Genomic DNA, 16,894 nt, shown 5'->3' on the forward strand with positions numbered 1-16,894 from the left:
CCACTTCTGGGTTCTCTATTCTGTTCCATTGATCTATGTGTCTGTTTTTGTGCCAGTACCATACTGTCTTGATGACCACAGCTTTGTAGTACAACCTGAAATCTGGCATTGTGATGGCCCCAGCTGTGGTTTTCTTTTTTAAAATTCCCCTGGCTATTCGGGGTCGTTTTGGATTCCACACAAATCTTAAAATAATTTGTTTAACTCTCTGAAGAAAGTCCATGGTATTTTGATAGGGATTGCATTAAATGTGTAAATTGCCCTGGGTAACATTGACAATTTCACAATATTAATTCTTCCAATCCATGAGCATGGAATATTTTTCCATCTCTTTGTGTCTTCCTCAATTTCTTTCAGAAGTGTTCTATCGTTTAGAGGGTATAGATCCTTTACCTCTTTGGTTAGGTTTATTCCTAGGTATCTTAGGCTTTTGGGTGTAATTGTAAATGGGATTGACTCCTTAATTTCTCTTTCTTCAGTCTCATTGGTAGTATATAGAAATGCCACTGACTTCTGGGCATTGATTTTGTATCCTGCCACGCTACCAAATTTCTGTATGAGTTCTAGCAATCTTGGGGTGGAGGCTTTGGGTTTTCTATGTAGAGTATCATGTCATCGGCAAAGAGGGAGAGTTTGACTTCTTTGCCAATGTGAATGCCTTTAATGTCTTTCTGTTGTCTGATTGCTGAGGCTAGGACTTCCAGTACTATTTTGATTAGCAGTGGTGAGAGTGGACATCGCTGTCTTGTTCCTGATCTTAGGGGAAAGGCTCCCAGTGCTTCCCCATTGATAATGATATTTGCTGTGGGCTTTTCGTAGATGGCTTTGAAGATGTCGAGGAAAGTTCCCTCTATCCCTACACTCAAAAGAGTTTTGATCAGGAATGGATGCTGTATTTTGTCAAATGCTTTCTCTGCATCTAATGAGAGGATCATATGGTTCTTGGCTGTTCTCTTGCTGATATAATGAATCAAATTGATTATTTTACGAGTGTTGAACCAGCCTTGTGTCCCAGGGATAAATCCTACTTGGTCATGGTGAATAATTTTCTTAATGTGTTGTTGGATCCTATTGGCTAGTATCTTGTTGAGAATTTTTGCATCCATGTTCATCAGGGATATTGGTCTGTAATTCTCCTTTTTGGCGGGGTTTTTGTCTGGTTTTGGAATTAAGGTGATGCTGGCCTCATAGAACGAATTTGGAAGTACTCCATCTCTTTCTATCTTTCCAAACAGCTTTAGTAGAATAGGTATGGTTTCTTCTTTAAACATTTGATAGAATTCCCCTGGAAAGCCATCTGGCCCTGGACCTTTGTGTCTTGGGAGGTTTGTGATGACTGCTTCAATTTCCTCCCTGGCTATTGGCCTGTTCAGGTTTTCTATTTCTTCCTGTTCCAGTTTTGGTAGTTTGTGACTTTCCAGGAATGCATCCATTTCTTCTAGATTGTCTAATTTATTGGCGTATAGCTGTTCATAATATGTTTTATTTTTTTTTAAGGATTTATTTATTTATTTATGACAGACATAGAGAGAGGCATAGACACAGGAGGAGGGAGAAGCAGGCTCCATGCCGGAAGCCCGACATGGGACTCGATCCCGGGACTCCAGGATCGTGCCCTGGGCCAAAGGCAGGCGCCAAACCGCTGAGCCACCCAGGGATCCCCCATAAATGTTTTTAAAATCGTTTGTATTTCCTTGGTGTTGGTAGTGATCTCTCCTTTCTCATTCATGATTTTATTAATTTCAGTCTTCTCTCTCTTCTTTTTAATAAGGCTGGCTAATGGTTGATCTATCTTAATAATTCAAAGAACCAACTCCTGGTTCTGTTGATCTGTTCCACAGTTCTTCTGGTCTTGATTTCGTTGAGTTCTCGAATTTTAATTAACTCTCTTCTTCTGCTGGGTGTAGGGCCTATTTGCTGTTTTTTCTCTAGCTCCTTTAGGTGTAAGGTTAGCTTTTGTATTTGGTTTTTTCCAGTTTTTGAATAGATGTTTGTATTGCGATGTATTTCCCCCTTAGGACTGCTTTTGCTGCATCCCAAAGATTTTGAATGGCTGTATCTTCATTCTCATTAGTTTCCATGAATCTTTTTAATTCTTCCTTAATTTCCTGGTTGACCCTTCCATCTTTTAGCAGGATGGTCCTTAACCTGCACGTGTTTGAGGTCCTTCCAAACTTCTTGTTGTGATTTAGTTCTAATTTCAAGGCATTATGGTCTGAGAATATGCAGGGGACGATCCCAATCTTTTGGTATCGGTTCAGACCCGATTTGTGACCCAGTATGTGGTCTATTCTGGAGAAAGTTCCATGTGCACTTGAGAAGAATATGGATTCAGTTGAGTTTGGATGTAAAGTTCTGTAGATATCTGTGAAACCCATCTGGTCCCGTGTATCATTTAAAGCTCTCATTTCTTTGGAGATGATGTGCTTAGAAGACCTATCGAGGGTAGAAAGAGCTAGATTGAAGTCACCAAGTATAAGTGCATTATTATCTAAGTATTTCTTCACTTTGGTTACTAATTGATTGATATAATTGGCAGCTCCCACATTCGGGGCATATATATTGAGGATTGTTAAGTCCTCTTGTTGGATAGATCCTTTAAGTATGATATAGTGTCCCTCTTCATCTCTCACTACAGTCTTCGGGGTAAATTTTAGTTTATCTGATATAAGGATGGATACCCCTGATTTCTTTTGAGGACCGTTTGAATGGTAAATGGTTCTCCAACCTTTTATTTTCAGGCTGTAGGTATCCTTCTGTCTAAAATGAGTCTCTTGTAGATAGCAAATAGATGGGTCCTGCTCTTTTATCCAGTCTGACACCCTGCGCCTTTTGATGGGGTCATTAAGCCCATTCACGTTCAGTGTTACTACTGAAAGGTATGAGTTTAGTGTCATCATATCTATTCAGTCCTTATATTTGTGGATTGTTCCATTGGACTTCTTCTTAAAGAGGAATTTTAAGAGTCCCCCTTAAAATTTCTTGCAGAGCTGGTTTGGAGGTCACATATTCTTTCAGTTCCTGCCTGTCTTGGAAGCTCTTTATCTCTCCTTCCATTCTGAATGAGAGCCTTGCTGGATAAAGTATTCTTGGTTGCATGTTCTTCTCATTTAGGACGCTGAATATATCCTGCCAGCCCTTTCTGGCCTGCCAGGTCTCTGTGGAGAGGTCTGCTGTTGCCCTAATACTCCTCCCCATAAAAGCCAGGGATTTCTTGTCTCTTGCTGCTTTAAGGATCTTCTCTTTATCTTTGGAATTTGCAAGCTTCACTATTAAATGTCGAGGTGTTGAACGGTTTTTATTGATTTTAGGGGAGGGGGTCTATTTCCTGCATCTGAATGCCTGTTTCCCTTCCCAGATTAGGAAAGTTTTCAGCTAGGATTTGTTCAAATACATATTCTGGCCCTCTGTCCCTTTCAGCGCCCTTGGGAACCCCAATTAAACGTAGGTTTTTCTTCCTCAGGCTGTCGTTTATTTTCCTTAATCTATCTTCATTGTCTTTTGTCTGTTTTTCCTGTTTCCCTCTTTGCCATCCACTTGTCCTCTATTCAGTCCCTCGTTCTTCCACCTCGTTAACCCTCATCGTTAGTACTTCTAGTTTGGATTGCATCTCATTCAATTGATTTTTAATTTCTGCCTGATTGGATCTAAATTCTGCAGTCATGAAGTCTCTTGAGTCCTTTATGCTTTTTTCTAGAGCCACCAGTAGCTGTATAATAGTGCTTCTGAATTGGCTTTCTGACATTGAATTGTAATCCAGATTTTATAACTCTGTGGGAGAGAGGACTGTTTCTGATTCTTTCTTTTGAGATGAGGTTTTCCTTCTAGTCATTTTGCTCAGTGCAGAGTGGCCAAAATCAAGTTGTATTGGGAAAAGGAGAAAAAGAGAGGAGAGAAAGAAGGAAAGAAAAGAGAAAAAGAAAAAAGAAAAAAAAGAGAAAAAGAAAGAAAGGAAAAACAGCGGCAGGGGAAGCAAACAAATCAAAAAGAAAAAAAAAAAACACGGGGGAGTATCTTCCTATTCTGTATACTTAAGTCCCTTGACTTCCCCTGGAATTGGTCCGTCTAGCTGGTCTTCTGGGGGAGTGGCCTGCTGTGCTGACTTTCAGGTGTTAGCACTTGGGGGAGCTGCTCTGCCCCCTGCCTGGTGCAGGGCTCAGTGGGGGTTGTTTACCCCGTGAGGCCCCAGGAGTAACAACCGCAGTGGCGGCGGCCAGCTCTGGAGCCCAGGAGTCAGCTCCCGCAGTAACTCCGGAGCTCTCCGTTCCCAGGGCCTGGAGGCTCTGGGGGCGGGGCCGCTGATAAGCTCAGCTCGGGGCAGGAGCGTCCTCGCTGTCCTGGGCCCTCCCTGCCTCTGCCTGTCCCGGGTCGAGGCCGGATCCTGGGCTGTATCCCTGGCGCCCTATGCTCCAGGGCTTGCGCTGTTGGATTCGGGCTCCCGGTGGCCCAGCCGCCTCCGCGGAGCCGCCGCCCGAGCCCCTCTGCTCCCTGAGCCGCGCAGCCCCCTCTGCACAGAGCCTCTTCCTCTGCCCGAGCCCCTCCGAGCGGCTCCCCGGTCCAGGGGAGTTCGGCGCCCTCTCCCCGGGGGCGCAGGTGTCCGTTAGTGTCCCAGGGAGCCCGAGGGCATCCCCGCCCTCCTGGGGTCCTGCTCTAACTCCCTGCGAGCCCCTTTCCGCCCGGGAAGGTTGGTGCAGCTCCTACTTCTCGGGACGGGGCTCTCCTGCCCTGGGGACACTCGCCCCAGCCTCAGCCCGGCTCCTCGCGGGGCCCCTCCCCCTTGGAGGCCTTTTCTTTTTTCCCATCTTCCTACCTTGATAGAAGCCGAACTCTTCTCACTCTAGCATTCCAGATGTTCTCTCTTTAAATCTCAGGTCGAATTCGTAGATTTTCAGGATAATTTGAAAGCTATCTAGGTATTGTGGTAGGGATAGGTGATTTGGAGATCCTACTCTTACACCATCTTGCCCCTCCTCCTTTTCCATTTTTCTGTATTTTAATTAATGCTATAAGGAGTGCCTTTTATTGTTTCTACATTTTTGGTTACCTGGAATAAATTCTTTAAAATAGTATTGTTGGGTAAAAGTGTAAAAATTTTTAGCGAAGTCTCTGATCCATATTTTTAAATGTTCTCAGGAAAGTTTATATTAATTTACATGCCCACGAACAGTGTGTAAAATGGTCGATTTTTCTCTAGACAGAAAACTTTTTTAAACTTCGGTTTATTCTTAGCATATGCAGGGATTAAAAAGGAAAATGATTAATGGTTAAGTTTTTCTAACATTTCTCTATTTAAAGAAAATTAATTCAAAAATCTATGCTGAAAGCACATACTACTTTTTATTCTTTACTTAATATGGATCCTGTGTTCTAAGAGAAGTTCTCAAATGACATAAAATGTATAATAATCAGCAAGGTTGAGAATATTGAAGAAGAAACATAAAAAGTATGGGGCAATAGATATTAGACTCCCTAGTCTAGTGCTGGATCACAGTCATCTGCAGGTGTATGTTGTGTAAACGACATCTGCTGATGCCGTCTTACACTGCAGATCATTTTTAGAGGTACCTGTGACATTTTGTCAAGTAAAAATCTTTCTAGTGAATTTATAAACTTGATAAATAGCAACTTTTTAATTAGTAACTCAGTGATCTGTCCTAATTGAAGAATACTTACGACTATGTGGGAAAATGGTAATTTTCAACTCTAACTTCCCCGAATAATTTCAGAATTCCTTTCCTTCCATCATCTACCAGAGTTATTACTGACTAAACCTTACTAAGTGACATAATGCTTTCTCATTGCCTCTTTTCAACTATATTTGGGAGAGACTGAAGTGAGAAATTAACTGAAGCCCTAGAAAGGAAAAAAAATGACAATAGAAAAATTTCATTTGGATAATGAAATAACACATGTGGAACCAGATTATAAAATAAGCTTTTTATTGCTAATAAAATAAATTTTAAAATGAACACATGCATTTGCAGATTGACCTTATAACAAGAACAAGAAAAAAGAAAAAGTGCTGATATGTTATATATGAAAAGGTTAGAGAGCAATTAAGAAGTAGAGTAATATAGTAAAGAAGTTGAAACAACTTGAACTTAATCTTAGAACACTAGACCTGGAGTTGAAGAGTGTAAAAGCTTATTTGAAGCAGGTAAATTTTGGACAAAAATTGTGTATTTCCATGTTATTTATAATGTCCCTTTGGTTTAATCCATTAGATTTAAAATAGATTAAACGTTTAATTTTATCCTAATAGGAATATCCGAGGAACTATGATATTTGTAGCTACAGTTACTACCTTTTTGGAATTCTTGGCTTCTCATATATGTTCTATGTATATTTTCTGAACGAAGGGATAGAAGGAAAATTGAGATAAATGTGAATATTGGTTTTCTTTTTGTTTTTTTAAGAATTTATATATATTTTTAGAGCATGGGCAGGGTAAAGGAGTAGAGTGAGAGGGAGGGAAAGGAATCTCCAGCAGACTCTGGTCTGAGCACAGAGCCTCACTTGGGGCTGAATCTCACAACCCTGAGATCATGAGATCATGACCTGAGCCAAAAAAAGAGTTGGATGCTTAACCCACTGAGCCCCCAGGTGCCACAGTTTGGGATTTTTTAATGTTAAAATAGAGGCTAGATTGCCTTGAGATGATGATGAAACAGGTTAAAAGTTTTATAAAGAAATTTTTTTTCTCAATACTGTCTACTTGTATTTTTACTCTACGACAAATTTAGCTGTCATTTAAATGAAAATTTGAGTTATTCATGCAGGATGAATGAAAATCCTTATTTAAAAAAAAAGTACTTTTGAAGTTTTTTAACTTCTCTTAAGGCTTCTGACCTTTTTTAATGATATGATCCAAAATCCTAATGAAAAATTGTCTCTAGGTTATAGAAGAGCGAAATGAAGTTCAGAGGCGACTTTCTCAAGAACCAAATGCCAGAATATTACAAGATGGAATTCTGAACAATCAACTTTGCAAATGGAAGGAGATAGAAATGTCTCCTACTAAAATGAATTCTGAGGTATTTTCCTTAGTTATTTTGAATTACATGTGTGTATAAATTTGTATGTATGTATATTACATTTTTGGAATTATCATTTTCTTCATGTATGTATATATATTTTAAAAACCAACACTGTACATCATGGAAAGTACAGAGGATTTTAAAAGAATATATATATATATATATATATGTGTATATATATATATATTCTTATATATTCTTATATATTCTTATATATGTAGGGGGGAGTGGCATTTTTGGCCCATTAGTTAATTTAAGTGCATTTATCTGCAAGGGTCAAATAGTGACATTCATAATGTCCTTATCTGAAGGAGAAGTTTTTATTATTTTGGAAAGTAGTATAGAATTTATGAGCTTTCCATAAGCTCAAAACTCGTGCTACTAACAACATATGTTTTAGTTTTTGGCAATTACTTGACCACCTCTATATTAATAGAGAGGTTAGTTTCACACTTCCACTGATAAAAGGGAGGAAAAGTGTAGCCCGTTCAGAGACCTTACTTCAGAAGTTCCTCTCCTACTTTTGAGAAGAGTAACAATTTGCTCCAAGTAGTATCCAATTTCATTACAAGGAGCTTTTGAAACAATCATATGCTGTAATATATACTTAACTGATAATTTATTGATGTCTTTTGTTCTTAATAAAATAGCTCAGTGTATTTTCCCCTATTTTACATTTATTGCCATTTTAAACATCTGAAGAGGAAATAAAATTTGTTGCAGCCACAGATAATCTCATGATTTTTCTAGGAGCTACCTAAATTTTACCTGAGTTAGCATTGGTATTTTGAAATGTAAGGCTGCTGCTGCTTTTTGTTTTTCTTTGTAAGAAATTTTATGGATTCATTTGACAGGGAGAGCACAAGCAGGGGGAACGGACGCAGAGGGAGAGGGAGAAGCAGGCTTTCTGTGGAGCAGGGAGCCTGACATGTGACTTGATCTCAGGACTCAGAGACCATGACCCCAGCCGAAGGCAGAGGCTTAACTGACTGAGCTACCCAGCCACTCCTGAAATATAAGGCTTCTTTTGTATTTATGACTCACACTAGAGAAGTAGCTGGAGTTAGATGCCAGGACAGTAGTAGTGGAGTACCAAAGACCTGGGGAATGTCCTGCAGATCACTTAGTATTTTTAACCTCTCCTTTCTGGAATGCTGGTAACTAAAAGAGATCAATATGTACAGAAGTGTTTGTAGTACCATGTCTAGATTAGTTATCAGTAGATAGAATTATTATAACTGACTATAGAAATGTTAGAAAAGTAGAATATTATGGAATATTCTCAGGAAAAAAGTAAGGTTAGGAAATTGAATCTGTCCAAATATATGCAGAGCTAAGGATTTTCCTGTGGACTATGTTAGATATCAGACTGTAAACTCAATTTTAGTGTAGTAAGATGTATTAGTCTTTTATTTCAGGCCTTCTGGGTTTGTTGTAAATCAGAGAAGGACCTTTCCAATTCTGAGATTCTTAGGATTTTGTCATGATTTTTCTTTCGTGAATTCATTGTCTTCAATTAAATTTTTGAAATTTGGGGAATTTATGCTTGTATAAAAGTTTGAGGCTTGGATCCACCTTTATGTTTTTCCACTTAACTACAACCTATTCCTTGTATAAACATAGGTTATTCTTTAATTTCAGAGAAAATCATGATAATGTCATTTTATTGAGGTCCAGCTAAAAGACTCTTGTTTTACTTAGGTTTCTCCTACTCATGAAAAAGAAAAAGGTCTGCTACATAAAAACCACATGTTGCAAGATGAAATTGCCATGCTAAGACTGGAAATAGACACAATAAGGAATCAGAAGCAGGAAAAGGAAAAGAAATATTGTGAAGACACTGAAATTGAAAAAGAAAAGGAGTCTTCAAAACGCCATAAAACTGAATAAGGTAACATTAACAAATACACTATTCCAATCTACTGGGCAGCTGAATGTTGTGACAACTGAGAATACCATACTGAACTCTAAACTGCAGGATGAAAAGCTAAACAGAGGAAGACTGGAATCAAAACTTCAATCATACCAAGCTAGACTGGCTATTGCTAGACAGGATCATGATCAAAGTCAGGCATGAGAAAGAAACCTTAGCACTTGCTTTCCAGAGAGCAGAAGATGAGTGGTGTCATTTACAGGACAAAATGAACTTTGATGTTCTAACCTAAAAGATAACAATGAGGTGCTTTCTCAGCAACTTTCTGAAGCTGAAAGTAAATTCAATACCCTGGAAATTGAGCTCCAGTATACAAGAGATGCTCTCAGAGAATACTTGGGCTTTAGAACATGTACAAAGAAACCTAAAACAAACACAGTGCCAGAAAAAGGAAATTGAACAGAAATATCAAAATGAACAAGTGAATAAATACATTGGAAAGCAGAAATCCATAGAAGAGAGATTATCTCAACTACGAAGTGAAAATATGTGGCTCTGAGAGCAACTAGATGATGCCTACAGCAGAGTGCAGTGTAAAGAAAGACTAGAATTGATCTCCAAGACCAGGTTCAGGTTATTGCAAGAAATCTTCAAGCTGAAAGTGAAAAACAAAGTCTTATACTGCAAGGAAGAAATTGTGGGACCCAGGAAAGTTAACAAAAATCCCCTACCCCTGGACAAGCAGAGCAGGACTAACTCCATTTTGTGCTACACCTGCCACCTCCTGTATCACCCCCACATGACCTACTTATTGCTTAAGGCACCGCCCCACCCTAGTCAAGCCGCTGGGCACACCCTAATCGGAAATAGGCTCATAACAATGTAACACTGCTTTGTGCAATTCTGGGCGCCAATTCTGACCAAAGTAATAGGCAAGCTCAAATGGATACTATAGGGTAAGGTGTAATTCAATTGGCCACCTGCATGTGGACCGACATGACTGCAACTTTCTGTGTATCCCATTGGCCACTGGCCCCTATAATGCTGCTACGCCTCTTAGTCTCGGGGTCCAAGTCCCTGCTCTGCTGTGTCGGGTACACTTGGACCCAAGCTTGAGCTTGTAAATAAACCCTCGTGTGTTTGCATCGGTGTCGGCTCCTTGGTGGTTTCTCAGATTCGCAATCTTGGGCACAACAGATGCAGGGCTTGATGCCAGGACCCCAGGATCGTGACCTGCACTGAAGGCAGATGCTCAACTGCTGAGCCACCCAGGTGCCCTCATTGCCTAGATTCCTCAGGCTGTGCCTTTGACTCCCGTGAATTATTCATCACATAACTAGGAGCCTGTGTCTCCCATGCCCCTTCACCCATTCTGCCCATGCCCCCCACCCACCTCCCTTCTGGCAACCATCAGTTTGCTTTCTGTACTTACAGGCCTGAGAACCAGTACTTTTTAAAAATGTAAATTCATGGACCCTTTGAGAAACTTTTAATACAGAATGTGAGCGGGCTTGAGGAGCTATGCCTTGTATTTTTAAGGCCCCTCAAAAGAAGTAGCTTAGTGTGTGACTAAAAATAACATTCAGTGTGTTGCATTGACTGTCCTGAATCTGGCTTCCCCAGTGCCATCTGTAAGCAGCTGAGATAGCAGTCTTCGGTGTGGGCAGGGACTAGCACCATGATTTTAACAAAGCTGAATGACAAATTTGGAAATCTCATTCTTTGCTCTTTCAAGCATATCTATAACTTATCTTTGGCAGGTTTTGTCTCATCTTTATCCATCAATTATGATTTTTTTCCATTGTTTCCACTGAGGATTAGTTTTCTGTAAGAAGTGATTTTGATTTTCAAATACATAGAAATCTTATTTTTTTCCTCAAGACATTACCATGGAAGCCAGTCCTTCAGAAAAAAAAAAAAATATTTTCTTCGTTTTAGGTTTTATATAGTCCCACATTGTGTTCTAGTATATAAAATAAATGATTCAACTTTCTATAGTGGTTTGGGAAATTATGGATAAAATTTATTTGAGCCATAAACTTACTACAGTTGTATAATGAGTAAGTTTTATGCTATTTGCCCCAGTTTAATGGAGTGCAAAATATTGTTGCCTACATCTATCTCGAGGAATGATTAGAATGGAGTACTTCTAGTTTCTGGGGCAGTGGAAGGGTCATCATGGAAACAGTTGAGGCTACTCAGATTTGAAAAGGACTTTCCACACATAGCTGGCTCACTTGGTGCAAATCTAAAGTGCCTGTGTGACTCACACCTGGCTTGGTGATATTTTTGACCTGTGTGTCCCAACCAGGGTTGAGTCCTGTTCCAAGAGTCACTACATTCAGGGAAGCTCCAAAAGCATGGTGCACACGAGATGCTTATGGTTCCCTGTAGCTCCTTGCAGACAAGCTGCAGTTTACGGGTCAGGGGTCATTCTCCTACCCCAGGTAGTGTTGCTTGGCACTGTCGTCTCCGGAGTACAGAGCGAGAGAGCATGCTCCTCATGCAGCAGGAGAGCGGCCACTCCAACACACATAGTGCTCAGGAGCAAAAATGCTTTCAAATACTTTCCAGGTGAAACATACCATTTCTCCCTCTTCCCCTTTCTACTTATTTCACTAAGGAGAAAAAAAAAAAAGTTTAATTACACAAGTAATACATTGTCAAAGATGCATAGATAAAAAAGGAAAAGAATTCTTTACCCGTTTTGCCCTTGCCCCCAATCTCATTTCTTTCACCGTTTGACAAGTATCCTTCAAGAATGTTCTGTGCATTAAACACTTATATAGGGATGTGCATAAACATATTGTTTAATGCATCGAGCACTTCTAGATGGATATAAATAAATATATAGGGATGGACATACAGAAATCTATGTCTTTTTGTTCCTTTTTAATCATATTCTGTCCTACTCTGTGGATTGTTCTATAACTTTCTTTCTAAACCAAGTAATGTGTCAGAGCTGTATTTCCATGGGGTGTGTGTGTCTAGATAACCTTTCTATACATAGATCTGTATCTCTATGTCATTCTTCTAAACTAAGGCATACTCTTCCATCATTTCACAGCTCAATGAACTATAGTATCATAATTCTGTTGATGAAAGCCTCAGCTTTGCCCTTTTTGTAATATTTTGGAAGAAAAGATGTAAATATTATATGGATGTTATCAAATTGTCCTCCAGAGGGTTTAAAGCACTTGATGACCATAGACAGTGCACTAAAGATCTTTCTCTTGTAATTCTTCTGAGCTTCGGTATTATAAGCCTTTATAATTTTTATCTGAGGGGTAAAACATGGCGTCTTAAGTGTTAAATGTGCATTACTACCCCTATTGAGCCTATTTCCACTTGTTTGATGGCCATTTGTTCCATGATTTTTCAATTCATCTCCTTTCCCATTTTTCTATTGATTAGCATTTTCTTATGTTTTTTTACACAATTTCTTTGTGTTTTGTATATGATGGGGCATTTTAGATTGAAACACCATTTTTTTCTGGCCACCCATTTGTCCTCTTTTTTTTCTTAAATGGTATTTCTTTTATTGAAGTTGGTAACTTTTATGTGGACAAATCAATGTTTTCTGTAGGGTTAATGCTTTTTTTCTTATGCTTTCCTACCTACTGCAAGATCATGAAGCTATTCCCTAAGATTTTCTTCTGATAGTGTAAACTGTTTTCACATACTTGAATTTTAGTCCAACTGTCATTTATATGTGGAGTGAAACTGTAATTCAATTTTATTTCCCATGTGAACAGCCAGTAGTCCCCAGATCACTAAAGGATAGACTACTCAATCTACTGAGTAGTAGACTCAGTAGGATAGTCTACAACTACCCAGTAGTTTATCCTTTAGACATAAATTTGTAATATCCTCTTTCTTGTACACCAGTATTACATATGTTTTGGGTTTTCTTTCTTGGCTTTTTAAAAAATAATAATTTTAATGGACCTTATTTTTTGGAGCAATTTCAGATCTATGGAAAGATTATGAAGATAATACAGAGTTCCAGTATGCCTTATACCTTGTTTCCCTGATCACTAACATCTTCCCTTAGATTGGTACATTCATTTCAGTTAGTGAATTGATATTGATTGATACACTGTTATTAACTATAATCTATACTTCATTCAGATTTTCTTAGTTTTCCGCTAATCTAATATCTTTTCTTTCTTTCTTTTTTTTTTTTTTTACTCCAGGATCTCCTCTTACATTTAGTTGTCATTGTCTCATTAGGCTCCTCTCAGCTGTGAAGGTTTCTCAGACTTTGTCTTTGGTGACCTTGACCGTTTTTAGTCATACTAGTCAGGTGTGTTGTAGAATTCCCCTCTATTGGCATTTGTCTACCTAAAGTACCATTTTTATCATATCAAGGGTACATACTATCAACTTGATTTGTGACTGTTATTAGTCCCCATGGTGAAATAGTCTCTGTCAGGTTTCTCCACTGTATAGTTGTTCTCTTTTCCCTTCTTTGCATACTGTATTGTTTGGAAGGAGGTCTCCATGTGCAGCCCACACTAGAGTAGTGTGTTAGGCTCGTCCTCCTTTAGAAGTTAAAGTACCTCTGTAATAAATTTGGAATATTTTCTTTTTCCTATTTTATTCAGTCATTTCTTCATATCAGCATGGACTGGTGAACATTTATTGGTATTTGGCACTCTACTCCAGTACTAAATTAATTTTGTTGTTCACATTGTTCCAGTTTTGGCTGTCAGGAGCTATTTCAGTTGGGTCCCATCTATGTGGGCTTGCTCGTTTCATTTTAACAGTTTCTTACTTTGGTACTGCCAGGTGCCCCAGGCTCATTTTACACTGCTCCATTCCTGGGAATCAACCGTTTCTCCAGGGAGCCCTCATTCCTTTATTTGTTTGTTTGCTTCTTTTAAGATTTTATTTATTTATCCATGAGAGACACACAGAGAGGCAAAGACACAGGGAGAGGGAGAAGCAGGCTCCATGCAGGGAGCCCGACGTGGGACTCAATCCCAGGTCCCCAGGATCATGCCCTGGACTAAAGGCAGCGCTAAACCGCTGAGCCACCTGGGCTGCCCGCCCTCATGCTTTTTACTGGGCAGTGAGATTCGATCCCAGGATCTGGGTGATGGTCTGTACATTGCTACCAGAGTGTTGTTTATTGTATGTCCTCTCATCTGACAAAGAAATACATATATATATATATACACTAACCCATGTAGATAATACACATTGTCAACACTTTTTGTGCAATCAGCTGTAACTATAGTGAGCTAAAAATGAATTCTTACTGATGTCACTGACTCTTAAGTCATTAACAAATGGATCGTTTAAGCCTCCTTCCCTTGCTTGTCAGTTCCCAGTCCCAACAGTAAGAAGCCTGGCTGTCACCATCCATTTACTCATTCAATTCCAGCGTACACGTGAAGCGATATCAGAATCGTTAATCTACACCTCATGGAAAACAGCTTCTATCAACCAGAGTTGATGTTGTTTTTCTTTCTCGGATAGTATTATTCTGTTTTTCATCCACAAATATGGGCATAAAAATAGTTATTCTCGGGTCGCCTGTCTGGCTCACTCTGAAGAGCATGTGACTCGATCTCGAGGGCCAGGGGTCCAAGCCCCTGTTGTTTATAGAGGTTACGAAACAATAGTAATAATAGGAACTACACAGGCTGAGCAGGAGCTACTCTGCAGAATGGGAGACCTCACCTTGGTACGTGGCTGGCAGAGTGGCTACCAGCAGAAGTACATACCCCCTGTAGGATGTCATGACCTGATCCCCTTGCTCTCATCTTCTGAACCTTAGGGCCTAGAGCGCCCACGGCCTATTACAACCTGATGCTATCTCCTCCCATTTACACTCACCCAAGCTACTCTAACTCCTCTGGGTCACGGTCTCCTACTCATCCCCAGAAGCATCCATTTCCTAAACCCCTGCACAGCATTCGGCCATCATCATCCACACTTCCCGCTAGGCCTTCAATCCTTTGGGGGCCCTGAACAAACCGTGTACTGCCAGGCATGAATGGGAAGATTTTGTCTCGGGTGGAAGGGTGGCTAGCGGACAGAATGTTGCCCTTCTATATGCATTACTTTTCTCTTTCCCTCCCCCTGCCTTGGTTTTGGAGTTGTTTCCATGATGACAGGACCTAATATATAAAATTCGGTGTCAATGTGTTCATAAATACACATATATACATATATAGAATAAAACCTTCTGTATCTATCTATATATATATATATAATTTATAATCTCAACTACTTGCAAAAAAAAAAAAAGTTGATATGTACCTTGTTTTTGGGCTCTGTATCTCCTTTGTATAAAAACAGCTTCTCTATTGACACATTCTCCTCAAAGGCCACATAATGGTGAGAGGTGTTGCCCTTGAGGTCCTTAAGACTTTTCTCAGCACTGTGTCGGGGCAGAGATGTTGCACAGGTCTGTTCTGTCCGTTGTATAGCCTGTCAGCACTACACCAAGAAACAGAATGCAAATTCTGGGAATTTAAACGAAACATGCCACAAGTTTCTCCTCCCTTTTACACTCACCCAAGCTACTTTACTCCACTGGGTCACGGTCTCCTACTCATCCCCGGAAGCATCCATTTCCTAAGCCCCTGCACAGCATTCGGCCATCATCATCACCACACTCCCCTCTAGGCCTTCAATCCTTTGTGGGCCCTGAATGCACCCTGTACTGCCAGGCACGAATGGAAAGATATTCTTTCTGGGGTTGGAAGGGCGGCTAGTGGACAGAATGTTGCCTTTCTATATGCATTACTTTTCTCTTTCCCTACCCCTGCCTTGGTTTTGGAGTTGTTCCATGATGACCAGGACCTGATGTATAAAATTCGGTGTCGATGTGTTCATAAATATATATATAATAAAACCTTTTGAATATATATAAATATATATATAAATATATATAATTTATAATCTCAACTACTTGCAAAAAAAAAAAAAAAGGTGATATGTACCTTGTTTTTGGGCTCTGTATTTCCGTTGTATAAAAACAGCTTCTCTATTGACACATTGTCCTCAAAGGTCGCATAATGGTGAGAGGTGTTGCCCTTGAGGTCCTTAAGACATTTCTCAGCACCGTGTTGGGGCAGAAGAGTCGCACAGGTCTGTTCTTTCCATTGTACAGCCAATCTGCACTACACCAACAAACAGAATGCAAATTCTGGGAATTGAAACGAAACATGCCACAAGTTTCTCCTCCCTTTTACACTCACCCAAGCTACTCTACTCCTGTGGGTCACGGTCTCCTACTCATCCCCGGAAGCATCCACTCCCTAAGCCCTTTTTGGGACCTAAGCGCACCATCTACTTCCAAGCATGAATGGGAAGATTTTCTTTCTGGGGTGGTAGGGTGGCTAGCACACAGAATGTTGCCTGTCTATATGCATTACATTTTTCTTTCCCTCCCCCTGCCTTGATTTTGGAGTTGTTCCAGGATGACAATACCTGATGTATAAAACTCAGTGTCGATATTTTCATATATACGTGTGTGTGTGTGTATATATATATGTATATATATACACACACACACGTATATATAGAATAAACCCTTTGACGCTACATATATATATTTATAATGTCAACTCCTTTTTAAACAAAAAGTTGATACGTACCATGTTCTTTGCGTCTGTATTTGCTTTGTGTAAAAAACAGCTTCTCTATTGAGACACTCTCCCCAAAGGACGCATAATGTAGAGCGGTGTGGCCCTTCTTGTACATAACATTTGGATCAGCACCGTGTCAGGGCAGAATCGTCACACATGCCTGTTCTTTCCATTGTACACCGTCAGGACTACACCAAGAAGCAGAGTGTAAATTCTGGGAATTCAAAGGAAACATGACACAAGTTTCACCTCCATTTACAATCACCCAAGCTACTCTACTCCTCTGGGTAACGGTCTCCTACTCATCCCCGGAAGCATCCACTTCCTAAGCCCCTGCCTGCACAGCAATCGGCCATCAGCATCACCACACTCCCCTCTAG

At 39.9% G+C, this 16,894-nt stretch overlaps 1 long non-coding RNA gene across 1 annotated transcript; it reads right to left on the bottom strand.

Moving 5' to 3' along the window:
* Window positions 1-10,921: 10,921 nt before the first annotated feature.
* LOC129514045 (uncharacterized) lies at window positions 10,922-16,658 on the bottom strand. The gene is made up of 4 exons (XR_008665345.1): window positions 16,524-16,658; window positions 15,867-16,046; window positions 15,181-15,360; window positions 10,922-11,528 (listed from the first exon to the last, which is right to left on the bottom strand). It is a non-coding gene; the product is annotated as an uncharacterized LOC129514045 (long non-coding RNA).
* Window positions 16,659-16,894: the final 236 nt, after the last annotated feature.

Source organism: Nyctereutes procyonoides, unplaced genomic scaffold (assembly GCF_905146905.1).
Source record: "Nyctereutes procyonoides isolate TBG_1078 unplaced genomic scaffold, NYPRO_anot_genome, whole genome shotgun sequence".
Taxonomy (NCBI): Eukaryota; Metazoa; Chordata; class Mammalia; order Carnivora; family Canidae; genus Nyctereutes; species Nyctereutes procyonoides.